General features: G+C 36.9%; 2 long non-coding RNA genes and 2 other non-coding genes across 10 annotated transcripts; 2 read left to right on the forward strand and 2 right to left on the reverse strand.

Moving 5' to 3' along the window:
- Positions 1 to 877: 877 nt before the first annotated feature.
- On the forward strand, positions 878 to 9,486 carry LOC131701880 (uncharacterized). 4 transcript variants are annotated; one of them, XR_009309115.1, is made up of 7 exons: positions 878 to 1,713; positions 4,107 to 4,346; positions 4,508 to 5,557; positions 6,206 to 6,460; positions 7,003 to 7,131; positions 7,651 to 8,259; positions 8,711 to 9,486. It is a non-coding gene; the product is annotated as an uncharacterized LOC131701880 (long non-coding RNA). The 4 variants fall into 4 exon arrangements; XR_009309116.1 differs by having other exon boundaries at positions 4,511 to 5,557; XR_009309114.1 differs by having other exon boundaries at positions 1,029 to 1,713; positions 4,107 to 4,615; positions 5,378 to 5,557.
- LOC117422763 (U5 spliceosomal RNA) lies at positions 1,093 to 1,207 on the reverse strand. The gene has a single exon (XR_004547680.1). It is a non-coding gene; the product is annotated as a U5 spliceosomal RNA (small nuclear RNA).
- A 1,587-nt stretch (positions 9,487 to 11,073) lies between the features above and the next one.
- On the forward strand, positions 11,074 to 19,514 carry LOC131701875 (uncharacterized). 4 transcript variants are annotated; one of them, XR_009309095.1, is made up of 8 exons: positions 11,076 to 11,741; positions 14,135 to 14,374; positions 14,539 to 15,585; positions 16,234 to 16,488; positions 17,031 to 17,159; positions 17,679 to 17,819; positions 18,142 to 18,287; positions 18,739 to 19,514. It is a non-coding gene; the product is annotated as an uncharacterized LOC131701875 (long non-coding RNA). The 4 variants fall into 4 exon arrangements; XR_009309094.1 differs by having other exon boundaries at positions 11,077 to 11,741; positions 14,536 to 15,585; XR_009309093.1 differs by having other exon boundaries at positions 11,091 to 11,741; positions 14,135 to 14,643; positions 15,406 to 15,585.
- LOC131701916 (U5 spliceosomal RNA) lies at positions 11,121 to 11,235 on the reverse strand. The gene has a single exon (XR_009309152.1). It is a non-coding gene; the product is annotated as a U5 spliceosomal RNA (small nuclear RNA).
- Positions 19,515 to 20,429: the final 915 nt, after the last annotated feature.

Genomic DNA, 20,429 nt, shown 5'->3' on the forward strand with positions numbered 1-20,429 from the left:
TAAATGAATAAATGTTGAAATACAAAAATCAACAAATAAATAAATACATTTCCATTTATTTATTTTTAATTTGGGCATGGAATATCCTCCATAAAGGAGAACTAAAACGTGAAGCAGAAATGTCGAAAGACGAAAATTAAATGTAAAAAGCAATTGGGAAAAATTCTCAGTTAAGTGGGCATCTATAATTTAAACAATTGTGTAAGGGACATTTCAGTGCTTTTTCTAAAGACAGAGCGAATGTCACTTTCTAAAGACAGAGCTCGGCCGTTGCTTTTTTTTAAATTGCCTGGAATATTTATTATAGTAAAGGCGATACAGCGAATGTCACTTTCTAAGCCCCGTCCCTTTTGATAGATGTATGACCCTACGTTCCGTCCCTTTACATCTTTTGATTGATTTATAACCCAAGCCCCGCACCTATTGATTGATTTATGACCATAAGCCCCACCCCTTTCCACGCCTTTTTAATGGTTTATGATCCTTAGGGCCTGCCCCTTTTCCCACACCCTTGAATGATTTATGACATTTAAGCCTGCACCTTTCCCCATTCTGTTGAGTGATTTATGACCCTTAAGCCACGCCCCTTTCCCCACACCTTTTTGAGTGATTTATGACCATTATGTCCCGCCCCCTTTTTCGACATTAACCGGATATCCGTCAAAAATAGCCCACCCCCTAAAAAGGCATCTGTTGTGCCCTAGTTTACATAGAAAAGAAAAAGAGTGTGTGTGTGTATTTTTCTTTTGACCATGTTCGAGTCCCTCCGAAACAATAACCTGGGTTATTGACAAACAGAGAGACCCTAAGCATATTAAAGAGTTTCATCATCAGTAAAAAAATATATATTAAAATATAAATGTAAGGGCAGCTGGCTCTTTGAGAAACCACTACAGATGTAATACTGCTGCCGTCGCAACATGGCGCTGTTGTGCAGATCTGTGCTTAAACTTAATGTATTGAGCTGAAAACTAAACCAAAGGGAGCGGGAAAACAGTGACCGTGTATAACACTGGTACTGGTATGAACAACAGCGCCCATTTACCGTACTAGCAGTACATACTGCAATTCTATTATTACACAACAAAAGGAAGCCCCGCCAAAGCAGGGCATCAAAAAATTAGTTGAAACTCATAAATGTTCCTCTCCACGGAAATCTTTAGTAAAAGGCGAAAGATTTATGCGATCTGAAGAGAAACCAGAGTATGCTAATATCAACGTGCAGTAGACAACCTACTCATATTGTTATTGTAACAAGGGACGGTTAGTTGTTTTTTAAACGAGCATTTTAACGTCTACGTCTTGAGAAAAACAGCCAAAACAGCATACAAGTACTGTATGTTGACATTTAGATTTAAATATGATATTTTAAAAGCATACATTTCATAAGAGGAAATTAGATTCTGCCAAAGTGCATTATGGGTATGCAAATATGATCCAACCCTGCAGCGCGGTTTCCACCCAACAGTATTGCTCAACCCCAAGGTATTCGTTTTCCGTTTCTATTTTTTTGTCCCTCTCTATTTTTAGCCGGTTTCAAGGATTTCCGCCCCGTACAGAGGATCGCCTTCAAAAAGAAGACGAGCGTTCCCACTCCAGCGCCGTGTTGGTGTCACTTACACTCCCAACTTCTGCTGTCTGAAGGAAACCCGACTCCACGGAGCCGACTAGACTCAGCAGAAAGACGAACTGAATGTAGAACCACCTTTCAAGGTACGTTTATGCAAATATTCTGTCAAAATTAAAACGCGTTATTTAATAGTACATATACTGAGCATCACAAGAAACTGATCAGTATTATTACACATTTCATTCGAAAAAAAACAAACAAAAAACGAGGTATATGATGGACATGATGACAAAATGCCTGCTGCTCAGCAAAGGTGGCCACACGCTAGTACTACTAGCCTGTGAATTTCACAGTACCCCCTGTCCCCCCATAACCATACAGTACAATGTCAATTGTTAAACAGCACATTACAATCTTACTGCACCTGCTGTAAAACAGAATGTGTCATTCTAGTGAATTGTATCTAAAGTTTCTTTCGATGCTCAGTATATATCACGATTCTAAAAGCAGATACAAATAAACCCAATGAGAAGGGTCCGTGTACATTCCGGCTAATCGTTTTTGCATTCTAAATCGGAAATCAGAAAACCAGAAAACGACTTTTTCTATTTCGGTTTTTCATAAAAACAAAAATCGACCCGTTTTTCATTTTCCAATTTCTGAGTTTAAATACAAAAACTGATTCAGGCTTGTTTCCCATTTTTCATATTGCTTTAACGAAGTATTCGAAATGGAATGATCTGTAATACAAAATTAAATAATAGACAATTAAAAAAAAAAAAAGTACTAATGCGTGCTCTACTCGTATCGAATGTGTCTCGTTGTTATGGCAGCAGTGTAGCGTAGTGTGGTTAGTGCTCTGGACTCTTGATTGGAGGGTCGTGGGTTCAATCCCAGGTGGGGGACACTGCTGCTGTACCCTTGAGCAAGGTACTTTACCAAGATTATTCCAGTAAAAACCCAACTGTATACATGGGTAAAATAATGTGATATCTTGTAACAATTGTAAGTCTCCCTGGATAAGGGTGTCTGCTAAGAAATAAATAATAATGCCGTTTTCTGCATCAGTACATTTATATCTATGGCTGGCGATGCACCCCCCAAATGAAACAAATTGGGTATCCGTGAAAGGGGAGCTCTAAACATACGTGAGCGTCCTGGACAAATGTGCTGTGATAATATAATCCAGTTAAGTTTATAAAGTTAATTTATAAAGCAGGATATAAATATGAAGAACCTTACCTGGATTTTTTTCCCTTTATGTGAAGGCTTATTATTTTTAGTATTATTATAATGCACTGTACCTGAGTGATACAAGGATGATTATTATATTAACTTAGTGTAGCCCTACGGCTGTATTGTAATACAGTACTTTGTAACAACTGCTAAATTAATAAATAAATAATGTTGGTAAACAGAACACTTCCACGACAATAAGCACAGGCGCGAAATTATTACATCGTCATAACAGCGGGACACAGAGAGCTGGCCGTGTCTGACCTTTTTTTAAAGGTCTTGAAGGAGCTACATAATTTTTAAGATATTAAATGTTGTGGAGTGTTTTCATGCTGCAGTGGGGGGTTCTTTTGTAACAGAATACGGAGAAGGGTGGGGGTGAATTCTGTTTACAGTTTTGCACTGTATCGCAGTTCCGTCTTTTGTAAGAGCTGCAAACCGCAGGGAGAGAGGACATGTTAGCATCTTGAGCTTGCCATAGGATCACTAAAGGGGGCTGGCACGCTTGGTTGAATAGGTCTGGCCCTCTTCCGATACGTTAGTATATCTATCATTGTTTAAGTGTGTCCCTGTTAGAGAAGCATTAACATATTTTCTGCGAAGTATTGTCTCTCCAGATATCTGCTTGAATAAAGACTACCTTCTGTATCACCGACTCTTGGAGATTGATTTCATTTTCCGTCCCTGCAGTCTGTTATTTATTTTTGTATTAGATTATTCCATTTCGAATACTTCGTTACTAAAAGCAATATGAAAAATGGGAAAACAAGTCTGAATCAGTTTTTGTATTTTAAACTCAGAAATTGGAAAATGAAAAACGGGTCGATTTTTGTTTTTATGAAAAACTGAAATAGAAAAACGAGTCGTTTTCTGGCTTTCCGATTTCCGATTTAGAATGCAAAAACGATTGGCCGGAATGTACACGGACCGAGAAGCTCTATAACAAAAAAAAACGCGATGTAGAGCTTAATGCGGTGTAACCTGTACCTTCGATGTTTTAGACTTTTTATTAAACCACTGTTCTATGCTACTGAAATGTCATCAACCACTATTACTATCATAAAGCTCCCAAAATCCTTTTAGATGCTACTCCTAAGTAAATGTCTGGAATTTAGTTTGGGATTGTTTTGCAGTTAGTGATCCGTTCGGCTTTGTGTTTTGCTTACAGATGCTATACAAAAATAAAACCAATAAAACACCTATGCTGCTTTAGTAGCAGCAAAATACAAGGTTGTGTATCAGTGTTTAAGATGTTCGCTAGATTCACATTTATTACATTTGTGTTCTGTTTTATGTCAAGGTTGTGACAGCAGTTGTGAAGGATTCAGAAGACAGTTATTCGAATCTTATCCCACACTGAGTGAGGGTGGTGGATTTTAACTAATGAAGATTTCAGGATCTATGAGAAGCCAGATCTTGGCTGTTATTCCTTGCCCTAATGAGGGGTACTCAGCAAAATATTTAAGGGACCCAGAAACCCAAATTTGGCTCTGTCATTATCTATGTAAGGCCGCTACAAAGAGGTCTTAATATGGATCAGGTAAGAGCTTATTGTTTTTTTCTTTGATTGTTTCTTAGTGCTGGTAAATTCTTATTATTCATCCATCTTCTTTGGTGGGTTTTCAGGGTTCCACATGTTCATTCAGCTGTAGTGTAACATTGCATTTGCAGTGAATGACGTGTCTGCTGCAATTCATTTAGTAGGTTCCTGGGCTGTCCTTATCCACTGGGCCCCTGATGAAGTGCCTCTTTTGTGAGAAAGACTTTTCCTTCTCAGAAATAAAGTCACAGTGACGGCTGTAGCAGCAGGTATAGTGTTTTTGTTAATGTAATTGGTCATTGTTAAATACAGTACATTAACTATTTTGAAAGGTTTATTTGCAGTAAAATGATGAAATATGCGTATAGTGGTTTTCAGGAAATGTTTATGCTAATGTAGTCTTACAAAAATAAATGTATTGGTCTCGTTAAATGTTTTCAAAATGAATAAAAGCTGATTGGCTGTGTTTTGATGTAATATAATTTAAGTCGTGGTTATAATCATTGTTTTGCTGCACTTCATGGATACATATGTCAAGTTCTTATTACCTGTTGTCATATACCAAAGGAACTTTTTGATGAACATTCTCACAGTGATCTGACAATGTGTTGGTCCTGCATATGCTTGTGATCATTTGTCCTTAATTGTCTTTGTTTTGCTGTGTCTTCTTAGTTAATTACTTCATGTGAAACTTATGGTTTAAAATGTATTGTCTTCAAGGCCTTCATTTCAGAGCACAGACAGTAGTGTAGTGGAAGGAGTAGGTGAGACTCAGAGTTCAGAGGTGCCCACTGCAACAGTAACTTGTGTGCTGCTGAATTCTGATGAGCTGCTACAGGAGTGTATTCCGGATAGACCAAGTGAAATAATAGACAGCAATAGGGATGCAGGAGTAGACAGGGCAGTCTTCGTTGACAGCAGAGAGACTGAGGACGGTTTGTGAATTAAATTATTTGAATTAATTTTATGTGTTGAATGAAATAAGCTGACACCTTTCTGTTTTTCAATGGGTATGTTTTATTTCTTTTCAGAATGTGAAATCATGGCAAATTTGTTCAGGGAGGCTGTATTGAAGCAGCATGGAACTGCTAAACCACTCCATCTAAGAATGGATTTGCGAGACCGCATGGAGAATAGAGAGAGGGACATTTTGTCATTTTATAAAATGTCCAAAGTAGAATGGGCCTGTCCTTTAAAATGCACACTTGAAGGTATTTGAATGGAATTTTACTCACTCTCTTTATTTTTAAGATTTTAATCATGGTTTCATATTTTAATGTTCTGAGTTTTCCATCGGCGATGCAGCTGTGGGTGAAGGAGTGAACAGGTTCTTTTTCTCCACAATTATATCAAAGCTTCAGTTTGGTTTTCATCGTAACTTGCTTTCTATAAAACAGGGTTTTTAAATGATGTTATTTAGAAATGTCAGTTTATATTAATTTGCTCAAGAATATTACAGATCACAATGTATTTGTAATATTCGTCACGTGCTTGTGGAAAAAATCTATATGCTTTATCGGTCATATTTTTACTTTTTATACATCACCAATCTAACAGAATAAGGATAGACTGTATAGTGGAGGCATCCCATGCGCAATGGTTTTAGTTAATTAACTGGCCAAGGACATCACTGTTCAGGTTATTTATTCTAAGAGTACTACAGAAATCATTGTTTGTTTCCATTATTGTTTAGTCTTGCATCTACACACTGTGCTTTAATGTTTACAATTGTGGAAATAACGCCTAGACAGTATGAACTTAGTGAGCAGTGCATGTTTTGTCATCGTCAGAGTTCAATTTTTTGCAGAAAATAAAATGTGATTTGATTCTTATTTATGTTTGATTTCTTCCCTCCTTAGAAATCACTGACAGAACTTTTAATGTTTGAAGGAGAACCTGACCATTTAATTCCCTCCACATCTGAGTTCCTTCTCGAGAGTGACATGTTTCACGTTGCTGGGCGAATGATTGGACATTCTTTCCTGCACAGTGGTCCAAGCTTAGCTGGATTGAGTCCCGCAATTATCCATGTGTTGCTTGGAGGTGCACCAGAAACCGCCAATCTGGAGAGTCACGATTGTCCTGATATTGATGTTCACGAAACTGTCAAATTAGTAAGTAATGTATGCATAATTTCAATGGCTGAAACTTTTATTGTCTGTTCTGTATTCTCTCATTTTCTGTGCCTCTGAAAATTACTAACAAGCACTCTTTTGAACAGAATTGTCCCAAATTCAAGGTTGTAGGCTGGAGACTGAAATGTACTGAAGTGTAAATCACTGATGTAGAGTGGGATGATCTCCGTTCCATGTGAACAACTAAGAATGGAATGTGGAGCTAAGCCTGATTAAGTTTTCTGGGCTTAAACAACTAATACAAGTGTCTTTCATGACATTAAAATAAAGTCAAGCTATTCTAAGGGTTGCATTAGCTAAGGAACTAATGACGTATGATCTAATGCATTAATAATTAACTAATATTGAGTGTGACAGGTTGATTTCTGTGATATCTGCATATATGTAAATGCATACGTTTATATTAATACATTTCTTACTTTGAATATGAACAGTGTTGAAATATCTGCATTACTGTGCTTTGTGTTGTTTTCCATAAGATGGGTGGTTACTGAAGGTGTGTGTATTTGTTTTTATTGTAGAAGGAGTCCAAAGCAGTTCTCAGTGAAGAAGACACAAGCATAATACTGCAATTGGCATTAAGCTGGGATCTTCCAGGGATGGCAGAAGAAAATCGGCATTGGCTAATGGACAAACTCCTCCTTCACGCTGTAAGTAGGTTTGTTTCGTGCATATCCATGTTAGGTTTACTCATTGTACTGGTTAGTTTTGTAATTAATTGATAACCTACAGCAGGGGTGGCCAAACCCAGTCATGGAGAGCCCCTATTCAGCAAATGTGTTCAATAAAAGGGAAACTGTTGTGATTGAGGTCTTGAGGGAATTTTTAATTGAAACGATCACTAAAGGACTTCATTTAACAAATTCACCTGCTTAATTCGTCACATTAAATTCTTCCATGTGTTTTAGACATTGATAATGAAAAGTGACCTATAAAATCCGCTGGATTGGGTTCCTGAGTGGCGCATTCGGTAAAGGCCTCCACTAGGAATGCACGGTGCGCTTTACCACTCTGAGGTTGCTGGTTCGATCCTGTTGTTCCTTTGCCGGCTGGGGATGGGAGTCCACAGGGCTGTTTGACCACCCCTGACCTACAGTTATGCATTTTAAATTGGGTACATTCTTTAGTTTGCTTTTTACTCTATGCTATATTCTTCTTATTTGTGGTAGGTTATTGTAAGAACAACTCGACAGGTTAAACAGCTGAGGAAAGGACTGAAAGAGACATTGGTCTGGCCTCTCCTGAAGGAAAGAAGTGATATTATTCCACTGATGTTTCCAAGGGCCTCTGACACACTATACACCTCCCAGGTGTGTTACATTTTATTACATGTTGTTCCCTAATTAAGTTTTGAATGCCTGTGGCAGTGTGTTACTGTTTCAGTGTTTTGATAATGTGATTTGCTAGTTATATTTCTAATTCTGAAGTTTATATATTTTTTGGTGTAACTGTGAAGCTCATATACTAGTATGTTTTGGTCTACAATATAAAACCCAGCTTGTATAGAGCTTTGAGATGAAGCTTGTTATTGAGCAATTTCAATATTGGAATTGAACAAAAATGGCCAATAAGGTTCAGCAAGAGATCCCCAGCCGTGCATTCATTTATCTATTCATTCTTTTTTTCCTCAAGATGATCCTTGAAAGAATCACCTGGCCACACTGAATGTGGCGGAAGATGATGATGATGATGATGATGATGATGATGATGATGATGATGACTGTTCTCTTGAGACTAAATGCCGTATCACAGGCTTCTTCAGGACATTCATTGAGATGGTATAATTTAATCTATTAATCATAGCCGTGTATAATTTTATTTTAACCACCCAACTCATTCTTACCTTATACGAGAAGGGACAACTTCTTATTCTTCATCACTCAAAACAGCATTTGCCACCACTTCATATGTAATATTCCTATACAAAGAATACATAAGCTAATGTTCACACTGAAAGGGAGTGTAATGAATAAGAATAATCTTGTAGACGAATAACATTTTGATGTCACTACTGTGCTAGTATGATTTTTTTTTTTTACGACTCAGAGCACAAATACAGCCTTCATGTCTTTTATATGCAAGTATTATATGTACATAGGTAGATAATACGTAGCACATTATAATCAACAAAAGTAAAAATATTTGTTACTTTTCAAAAAGCTGACTTGACAGTACTCAAGACCCTGTGAAATTTGAAAAGAGGCATTTATTTATTTTTCACTTTTGTAGCATCACCAAGAGCGCTGATTGATCTCCTCAGATTCTGGGTTGGATGGGAGGTCCTCCCGAAGGAGCTGTCTGTTGAGGTCACAGATACCAAACTGCCCAAAGCATCCACCTGTTTCGAAACCATTAAATTACCCAGACACGACTTTCACTACTCATCATTTGAGGAGGATCTTCTTTCCTGTATACATACTGTGGACACCGGCTTTGGACTTGTCTAATTTAGAATTCCGCCATGAGAAATCTGTTTGAACTCCTTCAGGGGCCAATTAAAATATACAACATAATTGATTTGACAACTAGAAATATAACATGACAAAGTAAAAAAAAAAACATCCAGGTTAATGTTCTGCTATATTATTATTCTTATTATTATTATTATTATTATTATTTATTTCTTAGCAGATGCCATTATCCAGGGCGACTTACAGTTGTAAACAAAAATACATTTAAGGAATCACAGTACAAGTAATAATACAATTATGTAAATACTAAATGTACTAAGAAAGAAATTCAAATGAACGACTGGCAATTTTATTAGGCCATTTTATTATTTTGATTACAATAAATAATGCACTGATTCTCAAAATGTTTCTTTTTTTGGGGGGGGGGAACAACACTTTTTTTTTCTTTTAAAATACTTGCTTATGTTTGTGAAAACATCTGTTAAATATCAACATAAGCACAGGTACTATTGTCATTTATTTAACAAAGTCAGTGCTATGCAGACTCAGTGACAAAAAATACAGCTGTCCCAAACAATAAAAACAATCGTCAAATTTGGATGTCTGTTTCTTTATAATTAATTTTTTTTTGCCAATGTTACGTCCATTTCTCACCCAATTTGTTTTACCTGTCACACTAACAAATTACAGGAACTGTTGAAAAAACAACCACTAATAATATAAAAATCATGATTTACCTTATATACCTTGGTAATATTGTGAGGTATTAGTACTTGCGATTCGGGCTAAAAAGGAGGGGTGGATACAAGAGAGAGACACGGGAAGTAATGTTAAAACTTTACAATGCATTAGTAAGACCTCACCTAGAATATTGTGTTCAGTTCTGGTCACCTTGTTACAAAAAGGATATTGCTGCTCTAGAAAGAGTGCAAAGAAGAGCAACCAGAATTATCCCGGGTTTAAATGGCATGTCGTATGCAGACAGGCTAAAATAATTGAATCTATTCAGTCTTGAACAAAGAAGACTACGCGGCGATCTGATTCAAACATTCAAAAAAATGATACCGCCCACTCGCTTTGACGCGTGCGTAACGAAATGTAAAAAGCAGTCGAAAAGGAAATGCAGTGGCAGAAATGTAAAAGCGAAAGCGCACAGTGAAATGCAAGTAGCAGAAAAGGAACTGTCGTAGCAAAAATGTACGTGTGAAAAGCAAAGTGGCAATAGTGAAATAAGTCAATGAATAAATAAATATATAAACAAATAATAAATGAATAAATGTTGAAATACAAAAATCAACAAATAAATAAATACATGCCCCTTCTTTCCACACAATTGTGTAAGGGACATTTCAGTGCTTTTTCTAAAGACAGAGCGAATGTCACTTTCTAAAGACAGAGCTCGGCCGTTGCTTTTTTTTAAATTGCCTGGAATATTTATTATAGTAAAGGCGATACAGCGAATGTCACTTTCTAAGCCCCGTCCCTTTTGATAGATGTATGACCCTACGTTCCGTCCCTTTACATCTTTTGATTGATTTATAACCCAAGCCCCGCACCTATTGATTGATTTATGACCATAAGCCCCACCCCTTTCCACGCCTTTTTAATGGTTTATGATCCTTAGGGCCTGCCCCTTTTCCCACACCCTTGAATGATTTATGACATTTAAGCCTGCACCTTTCCCCATTCTGTTGAGTGATTTATGACCCTTAAGCCACGCCCCTTTCCCCACACCTTTTTGAGTGATTTATGACCATTATGTCCCGCCCCCTTTTTCGACATTAACCGGATATCCGTCAAAAATAGCCCACCCCCTAAAAAGGCATCTGTTGTGCCCTAGTTTACATAGAAAAGAAAAAGAGTGTGTGTGTGTATTTTTCTTTTGACCATGTTCGAGTCCCTCCGAAACAATAACCTGGGTTATTGACAAACAGAGAGACCCTAAGCATATTAAAGAGTTTCATCATCAGTAAAAAAATATATATTAAAATATAAATGTAAGGGCAGCTGGCTCTTTGAGAAACCACTACAGATGTAATACTGCTGCCGTCGCAACATGGCGCTGTTGTGCAGATCTGTGCTTAAACTTAATGTATTGAGCTGAAAACTAAACCAAAGGGAGCGGGAAAACAGTGACCGTGTATAACACTGGTACTGGTATGAACAACAGCGCCCATTTACCGTACTAGCAGTACATACTGCAATTCTATTATTACACAACAAAAGGAAGCCCCGCCAAAGCAGGGCATCAAAAAATTAGTTGAAACTCATAAATGTTCCTCTCCACGGAAATCTTTAGTAAAAGGCGAAAGATTTATGCGATCTGAAGAGAAACCAGAGTATGCTAATATCAACGTGCAGTAGACAACCTACTCATATTGTTATTGTAACAAGGGACGGTTAGTTGTTTTTTAAACGAGCATTTTAACGTCTACGTCTTGAGAAAAACAGCCAAAACAGCATACAAGTACTGTATGTTGACATTTAGATTTAAATATGATATTTTAAAAGCATACATTTCATAAGAGGAAATTAGATTCTGCCAAAGTGCATTATGGGTATGCAAATATGATCCAACCCTGCAGCGCGGTTTCCACCCAACAGTATTGCTCAACCCCAAGGTATTCGTTTTCCGTTTCTATTTTTTTGTCCCTCTCTATTTTTAGCCGGTTTCAAGGATTTCCGCCCCGTACAGAGGATCGCCTTCAAAAAGAAGACGAGCGTTCCCACTCCAGCGCCGTGTTGGTGTCACTTACACTCCCAACTTCTGCTGTCTGAAGGAAACCCGACTCCACGGAGCCGACTAGACTCAGCAGAAAGACGAACTGAATGTAGAACCACCTTTCAAGGTACGTTTATGCAAATATTCTGTCAAAATTAAAACGCGTTATTTAATAGTACATATACTGAGCATCACAAGAAACTGATCAGTATTATTACACATTTCATTCGAAAAAAAACAAACAAAAAACGAGGTATATGATGGACATGATGACAAAATGCCTGCTGCTCAGCAAAGGTGGCCACACGCTAGTACTACTAGCCTGTGAATTTCACAGTACCCCCTGTCCCCCCATAACCATACAGTACAATGTCAATTGTTAAACAGCACATTACAATCTTACTGCACCTGCTGTAAAACAGAATGTGTCATTCTAGTGAATTGTATCTAAAGTTTCTTTCGATGCTCAGTATATATCACGATTCTAAAAGCAGATACAAATAAACCCAATGAGAAGGGTCCGTGTACATTCCGGCTAATCGTTTTTGCATTCTAAATCGGAAATCAGAAAACCAGAAAACGACTTTTTCTATTTCGGTTTTTCATAAAAACAAAAATCGACCCGTTTTTCATTTTCCAATTTCTGAGTTTAAATACAAAAACTGATTCAGGCTTGTTTCCCATTTTTCATATTGCTTTAACGAAGTATTCGAAATGGAATGATCTGTAATACAAAATTAAATAATAGACAATTAAAAAAAAAAAAAGTACTAATGCGTGCTCTACTCGTATCGAATGTGTCTCGTTGTTATGGCAGCAGTGTAGCGTAGTGTGGTTAGTGCTCTGGACTCTTGATTGGAGGGTCGTGGGTTCAATCCCAGGTGGGGGGCACTGCTGCTGTACCCTTGAGCAAGGTACTTTACCAAGATTATTCCAGTAAAAACCCAACTGTATACATGGGTAAAATAATGTGATATCTTGTAACAATTGTAAGTCTCCCTGGATAAGGGTGTCTGCTAAGAAATAAATAATAATGCCGTTTTCTGCATCAGTACATTTATATCTATGGCTGGCGATGCACCCCCCAAATGAAACAAATTGGGTATCCGTGAAAGGGGAGCTCTAAACATACGTGAGCGTCCTGGACAAATGTGCTGTGATAATATAATCCAGTTAAGTTTATAAAGTTAATTTATAAAGCAGGATATAAATATGAAGAACCTTACCTGGATTTTTTTCCCTTTATGTGAAGGCTTATTATTTTTAGTATTATTATAATGCACTGTACCTGAGTGATACAAGGATGATTATTATATTAACTTAGTGTAGCCCTACGGCTGTATTGTAATACAGTACTTTGTAACAACTGCTAAATTAATAAATAAATAATGTTGGTAAACAGAACACTTCCACGACAATAAGCACAGGCGCGAAATTATTACATCGTCATAACAGCGGGACACAGAGAGCTGGCCGTGTCTGACCTTTTTTTAAAGGTCTTGAAGGAGCTACATAATTTTTAAGATATTAAATGTTGTGGAGTGTTTTCATGCTGCAGTGGGGGGTTCTTTTGTAACAGAATACGGAGAAGGGTGGGGGTGAATTCTGTTTACAGTTTTGCACTGTATCGCAGTTCCGTCTTTTGTAAGAGCTGCAAACCGCAGGGAGAGAGGACATGTTAGCATCTTGAGCTTGCCATAGGATCACTAAAGGGGGCTGGCACGCTTGGTTGAATAGGTCTGGCCCTCTTCCGATACGTTAGTATATCTATCATTGTTTAAGTGTGTCCCTGTTAGAGAAGCATTAACATATTTTCTGCGAAGTATTGTCTCTCCAGATATCTGCTTGAATAAAGACTACCTTCTGTATCACCGACTCTTGGAGATTGATTTCATTTTCCGTCCCTGCAGTCTGTTATTTATTTTTGTATTAGATTATTCCATTTCGAATACTTCGTTACTAAAAGCAATATGAAAAATGGGAAAACAAGTCTGAATCAGTTTTTGTATTTTAAACTCAGAAATTGGAAAATGAAAAACGGGTCGATTTTTGTTTTTATGAAAAACTGAAATAGAAAAACGAGTCGTTTTCTGGCTTTCCGATTTCCGATTTAGAATGCAAAAACGATTGGCCGGAATGTACACGGACCGAGAAGCTCTATAACAAAAAAAAACGCGATGTAGAGCTTAATGCGGTGTAACCTGTACCTTCGATGTTTTAGACTTTTTATTAAACCACTGTTCTATGCTACTGAAATGTCATCAACCACTATTACTATCATAAAGCTCCCAAAATCCTTTTAGATGCTACTCCTAAGTAAATGTCTGGAATTTAGTTTGGGATTGTTTTGCAGTTAGTGATCCGTTCGGCTTTGTGTTTTGCTTACAGATGCTATACAAAAATAAAACCAATAAAACACCTATGCTGCTTTAGTAGCAGCAAAATACAAGGTTGTGTATCAGTGTTTAAGATGTTCGCTAGATTCACATTTATTACATTTGTGTTCTGTTTTATGTCAAGGTTGTGACAGCAGTTGTGAAGGATTCAGAAGACAGTTATTCGAATCTTATCCCACACTGAGTGAGGGTGGTGGATTTTAACTAATGAAGATTTCAGGATCTATGAGAAGCCAGATCTTGGCTGTTATTCCTTGCCCTAATGAGGGGTACTCAGCAAAATATTTAAGGGACCCAGAAACCCAAATTTGGCTCTGTCATTATCTATGTAAGGCCGCTACAAAGAGGTCTTAATATGGATCAGGTAAGAGCTTATTGTTTTTTTCTTTGATTGTTTCTTAGTGCTGGTAAATTCTTATTATTCATCCATCTTCTTTGGTGGGTTTTCAGGGTTCCACATGTTCATTCAGCTGTAGTGTAACATTGCATTTGCAGTGAATGACGTGTCTGCTGCAATTCATTTAGTAGGTTCCTGGGCTGTCCTTATCCACTGGGCCCCTGATGAAGTGCCTCTTTTGTGAGAAAGACTTTTCCTTCTCAGAAATAAAGTCACAGTGACGGCTGTAGCAGCAGGTATAGTGTTTTTGTTAATGTAATTGGTCATTGTTAAATACAGTACATTAACTATTTTGAAAGGTTTATTTGCAGTAAAATGATGAAATATGCGTATAGTGGTTTTCAGGAAATGTTTATGCTAATGTAGTCTTACAAAAATAAATGTATTGGTCTCGTTAAATGTTTTCAAAATGAATAAAAGCTGATTGGCTGTGTTTTGATGTAATATAATTTAAGTCGTGGTTATAATCATTGTTTTGCTGCACTTCATGGATACATATGTCAAGTTCTTATTACCTGTTGTCATATACCAAAGGAACTTTTTGATGAACATTCTCACAGTGATCTGACAATGTGTTGGTCCTGCATATGCTTGTGATCATTTGTCCTTAATTGTCTTTGTTTTGCTGTGTCTTCTTAGTTAATTACTTCATGTGAAACTTATGGTTTAAAATGTATTGTCTTCAAGGCCTTCATTTCAGAGCACAGACAGTAGTGTAGTGGAAGGAGTAGGTGAGACTCAGAGTTCAGAGGTGCCCACTGCAACAGTAACTTGTGTGCTGCTGAATTCTGATGAGCTGCTACAGGAGTGTATTCCGGATAGACCAAGTGAAATAATAGACAGCAATAGGGATGCAGGAGTAGACAGGGCAGTCTTCGTTGACAGCAGAGAGACTGAGGACGGTTTGTGAATTAAATTATTTGAATTAATTTTATGTGTTGAATGAAATAAGCTGACACCTTTCTGTTTTTCAATGGGTATGTTTTATTTCTTTTCAGAATGTGAAATCATGGCAAATTTGTTCAGGGAGGCTGTATTGAAGCAGCATGGAACTGCTAAACCACTCCATCTAAGAATGGATTTGCGAGACCGCATGGAGAATAGAGAGAGGGACATTTTGTCATTTTATAAAATGTCCAAAGTAGAATGGGCCTGTCCTTTAAAATGCACACTTGAAGGTATTTGAATGGAATTTTACTCACTCTCTTTATTTTTAAGATTTTAATCATGGTTTCATATTTTAATGTTCTGAGTTTTCCATCGGCGATGCAGCTGTGGGTGAAGGAGTGAACAGGTTCTTTTTCTCCACAATTATATCAAAGCTTCAGTTTGGTTTTCATCGTAACTTGCTTTCTATAAAACAGGGTTTTTAAATGATGTTATTTAGAAATGTCAGTTTATATTAATTTGCTCAAGAATATTACAGATCACAATGTATTTGTAATATTCGTCACGTGCTTGTGGAAAAAATCTATATGCTTTATCGGTCATATTTTTACTTTTTATACATCACCAATCTAACAGAATAAGGATAGACTGTATAGTGGAGGCATCCCATGCGCAATGGTTTTAGTTAATTAACTGGCCAAGGACATCACTGTTCAGGTTATTTATTCTAAGAGTACTACAGAAATCATTGTTTGTTTCCATTATTGTTTAGTCTTGCATCTACACACTGTGCTTTAATGTTTACAATTGTGGAAATAACGCCTAGACAGTATGAACTTAGTGAGCAGTGCATGTTTTGTCATCGTCAGAGTTCAATTTTTTGCAGAAAATAAAATGTGATTTGATTCTTATTTATGTTTGATTTCTTCCCTCCTTAGAAATCACTGACAGAACTTTTAATGTTTGAAGGAGAACCTGACCATTTAATTCCCTCCACATCTGAGTTCCTTCTCGAGAGTGACATGTTTCACGTTGCTGGGCGAATGATTGGACATTCTTTCCTGCACAGTGGTCCAAGCTTAGCTGGATTGAGTCCCGCAATTATCCATGTGTTGCTTGGAGGTGCACCAGAAACCGCCAATCTGGAGAGTCACGATTGTCCTGATATTGATGTTCACGAAACTGTCAAATTAGTAAGTAATGTATGCATAATTTCAATGGCTGAAACTTTTATTGTCTGTTCTGTATTCTCTCATTTTCTGTGCCTCTGAAAATTACTAACAAGCACTCTTTTGAACAGAATTGTCCCAAATTCAAGGTTGTAGGCTGGAGACTGAAATGTACTGAAGTGTAAATCACTGATGTAGAGTGGGATGATCTCCGTTCCATGTGAACAACTAAGAATGGAATGTGGAGCTAAGCCTGATTAAGTTTTCTGGGCTTAAACAACTAATACAAGTGTCTTTCATGACATTAAAATAAAGTCAAGCTATTCTAAGGGTTGCATTAGCTAAGGAACTAATGACGTATGATCTAATGCATTAATAATTAACTAATATTGAGTGTGACAGGTTGATTTCTGTGATATCTGCATATATGTAAATGCATACGTTTATATTAATACATTTCTTACTTTGAATATGAACAGTGTTGAAATATCTGCATTACTGTGCTTTGTGTTGTTTTCCATAAGATGGGTGGTTACTGAAGGTGTGTGTATTTGTTTTTATTGTAGAAGGAGTCCAAAGCAGTTCTCAGTGAAGAAGACACAAGCATAATACTGCAATTGGCATTAAGCTGGGATCTTCCAGGGATGGCAGAAGAAAATCGGCATTGGCTAATGGACAAACTCCTCCTTCACGCTGTAAGTAGGTTTGTTTCGTGCATATCCATGTTAGGTTTACTCATTGTACTGGTTAGTTTTGTAATTAATTGATAACCTACAGCAGGGGTGGCCAAACCCAGTCATGGAGAGCCCCTATTCAGCAAATGTGTTCAATAAAAGGGAAACTGTTGTGATTGAGGTCTTGAGGGAATTTTTAATTGAAACGATCACTAAAGGACTTCATTTAACAAATTCACCTGCTTAATTCGTCACATTAAATTCTTCCATGTGTTTTAGACATTGATAATGAAAAGTGACCTATAAAATCCGCTGGATTGGGTTCCTGAGTGGCGCATTCGGTAAAGGCCTCCACTAGGAATGCACGGTGCGCTTTACCACTCTGAGGTTGCTGGTTCGATCCTGTTGTTCCTTTGCCGGCTGGGGATGGGAGTCCACAGGGCTGTTTGACCACCCCTGACCTACAGTTATGCATTTTAAATTGGGTACATTCTTTAGTTTGCTTTTTACTCTATGCTACATTCTTCTTATTTGTGGTAGGTTATTGTAAGAACAACTCGACAGGTTAAACAGCTGAGGAAAGGACTGAAAGAGACATTGGTCTGGCCTCTCCTGAAGGAAAGAAGTGATATTATTCCACTGATGTTTCCAAGGGCCTCTGACACACTATACACCCCCCAGGTGTGTTACATTTTATTACATGTTGTTCCCTAATTAAGTTTTGAATGCCTGTGGCAGTGTGTTACTGTTTCAGTGTTTTGATAATGTGATTTGCTAGTTATATTTCTAATTCTGAAGTTTATATATTTTTTGGTGTAACTGTGAAGCTCATATACTAGTATGTTTTGGTCTACAACATAAAACCCAGCTTGTATAGAGCTTTGAGATGAAGCTTGTTATTGAGCAATTTCAATATTGGAATTGAACAAAAATGGCCAATAAGGTTCAGCAAGAGATCCCCAGCCGTGCATTCATTTATCTATTCATTCTTTTTTTCCTCAAGATGATCCTTGAAAGAATCACCTGGCCACACTGAATGTGGCGGAAGATGATGATGATGATGATGATGATGATGATGATGATGATGATGACTGTTCTCTTCAGACTAAATGCCGTATCACAGGCTTCTTCAGGACATTCATTGAAACGGTATAATTTAATCTATTAATCATCGCCGTGTATAATTTTATTTTAACCACCCAACTCATTCTTACCTTATACGAGAAGGGACAACTTCTTATTCTTCATCACTCAAAACAGCATTTGCCACCACTTCATATGTAATATTCCTATACAAAGAATACATAAGCTAATGTTCACACTGAAAGGGAATGTAATGAATAAGAATAATCTTGTAGACGAATAACATTTTGATGTCACTACTGTGCTAGTATGATTTTTTTTTTTTACGACTCAGAGCACAAATACAGCCTTCATGTCTTTTATATGCAAGTATTATATGTACATAGGTAGATAATACGTAGCACATTATAATCAACAAAAGTAAAAATATTTGTTACTTTTCAAAAAGCTGACTTGACAGTACTCAAGACCCTGTGAAATTTGAAAAGAGGCATTTATTTATTTTTCACTTTTGTAGCATCACCAAGAGCGCTGATTGATCTCCTCAGATTCTGGGTTGGATGGGAGGTCCTCCCGAAGGAGCTGTCTGTTGAGGTCACAGATACCAAACTGCCCAAAGCATCCACCTGTTTCGAAACCATTAAATTACCCAGACACGACTTTCACTACTCATCATTTGAGGAGGATCTTCTTTCCTGTATACATACTGTGGACACCGGCTTTGGACTTGTCTAATTTAGAATTCCGCCATGAGAAATCTGTTTGAACTCCTTCAGGGGCCAATTAAAATATACAACATAATTGATTTGACAACTAGAAATATAACATGACAAAGTAAAAAAAAAAACATCCAGGTTAATGTTCTGCTATATTATTATTCTTATTATTATTATTATTATTATTATTTATTTCTTAGCAGATGCCATTATCCAGGGCGACTTACAGTTGTAAACAAAAATACATTTAAGGAATCACAGTACAAGTAATAATACAATTATGTAAATACTAAATGTACTAAGAAAGAAATTCAAATGAACGACTGGCAATTTTATTAGGCCATTTTATTATTTTGATTACAATAAATAATGCACTGATTCTCAAAATGTTTCTTTTTTTGGGGGGGGGGAACAACACTTTTTTTTTCTTTTAAAATACTTGCTTATGTTTGTGAAAACATCTGTTAAATATCAACATAAGCACAGGTACTATTGTCATTTATTTAACAAAGTCAGTGCTATGCAGACTCAGTGACAAAAAATACAGCTGTCCCAAACAATAAAAACAATCGTCAAATTTGGATGTCTGTTTCTTTATAATTAATTTTTTTTTGCCAATGTTACGTCCATTTCTCACCCAATTTGTTTTACCTGTCACACTAACAAATTACAGGAACTGTTGAAAAAACAACCACTAATAATATAAAAATCATGATTTACCTTATATACCTTGGTAATATTGTGAGGTATTAGTACTTGCGATTCGGGCTAAAAAGGAGGGGTGGATACAAGAGAGAGACACGGGAAGTAATGTTAAAACTTTACAATGCATTGGTAAGACCTCACCTAGAATATTGTGTTCAGTTCTGGTCACCTTGTTACAAAAAGGATATTGCTGCTCTAGAAAGAGTGCAAAGAAGAGCAACCAGAATTATCCCGGGTTTAAAGGGCATGTCGTATGCAGACAGGCTAAAATAATTGAATCTATTCAGTCTTGAACAAAGAAGACTACGCGGCGATCTGATTCAAACATTCAAAAAAATGATACCGCCCACTCGCTTTGACGCGTGCGTAATGAAATGTAAAAAGCAGTCGAAAAGGAAATGCAGTGGCAGAAATGTAAAAGCGAAAGCGCACAGTGAAATGCAAGTAGCAGAAAAGGAACTGTCGTAGCAAAAATGTACGTGTGAAAAGCAAAGTGGCAATAGTGAAATAACTCAATGAATAAATAAATATATAAACAAATAATAAATGAATAAATGTTGAAATACAAAAATCAACAAATAAATAAATACATTTCCATTTATTTATTTTTAATTTGGGCATGGAATATCCTCCATAAAGGAGAACTAAAACGTGAAGCAGAAATGTCGAAAGACGAAAATTAAATGTAAAAAGCAATTGGGAAAAATTCTCAGTTAAGTGGGCATCTATAATTTAAACAATTGTGTAAGGGACATTTCAGTGCTTTTTCTAAAGACAGAGCGAATGT

The sequence above is a fragment of the Acipenser ruthenus genome, chromosome 27 (genome assembly GCF_902713425.1).
Source record: "Acipenser ruthenus chromosome 27, fAciRut3.2 maternal haplotype, whole genome shotgun sequence".
Taxonomy (NCBI): Eukaryota; Metazoa; Chordata; class Actinopteri; order Acipenseriformes; family Acipenseridae; genus Acipenser; species Acipenser ruthenus.